Raw genomic sequence first — 597 nt, 5'->3', positions numbered from 1 at the left:
TAGCTTCCCTTCTATGCTCCTCTGTCCTATATTGTTCCCTGTCTCGCATGCTTTTCTACTCTACATGGTCGTCTGTCCAGTATGGTTGCCTAACCTGTGACGTTCTCTGTCCTATGTGGTTCTCAGGTTTGTATGATTACCTACCCCGTACGGTTCTCTATCCGATATGCCATTTAGCATGCATGGTTCCCTTTGCAGTTTGGTTGTCTAACCTGCATTGTTTTCTATCATGTACGGCTTTCTACCGTGTATGTTTTTTTTTCTGTCTTGTATGGTTTTCTATCATGTATGTTTTTTTATTATGTATGGTTTTCTATCACGTATTGTTTTCTATTATGTATGATTTTCTATCACGTATGGTGTTCTATCACGCATGGTTTTCTATTATGTATGGTTTTCTATCATGTATGGTTTTCTGCCATATATGATTGTCTGAGCTGTATGGTTCTCTGTCCTGTATGGTTTTAAACTGTATGGTATTCTACATGGTTGTACATGCTCTATCTTGTATGGTTGTTTATCTTGCATGGTTCTTTGCCCCTTATGTTTCTGTATTCTATATGGTCATCTATCCAGTGTGGTTGTCAATTCTGTACG

General features: G+C 38.4%; 1 protein-coding gene across 1 annotated transcript in view; it reads left to right on the top strand.

Annotated features, from left to right (window-relative positions):
* LOC119593489 (carbonic anhydrase-related protein 10-like) overlaps window positions 1-597 on the top strand; it is a 126,578-nt gene that overhangs the window by 73,871 nt on the left and 52,110 nt on the right. The window lies entirely within an intron of this gene.

Source organism: Penaeus monodon, chromosome 32 (assembly GCF_015228065.2).
Source record: "Penaeus monodon isolate SGIC_2016 chromosome 32, NSTDA_Pmon_1, whole genome shotgun sequence".
Taxonomy (NCBI): Eukaryota; Metazoa; Arthropoda; class Malacostraca; order Decapoda; family Penaeidae; genus Penaeus; species Penaeus monodon.
The sequence above is the reverse complement of the archived record's forward strand: the minus strand, read 5'-3'. Positions and strand labels throughout refer to the sequence as shown.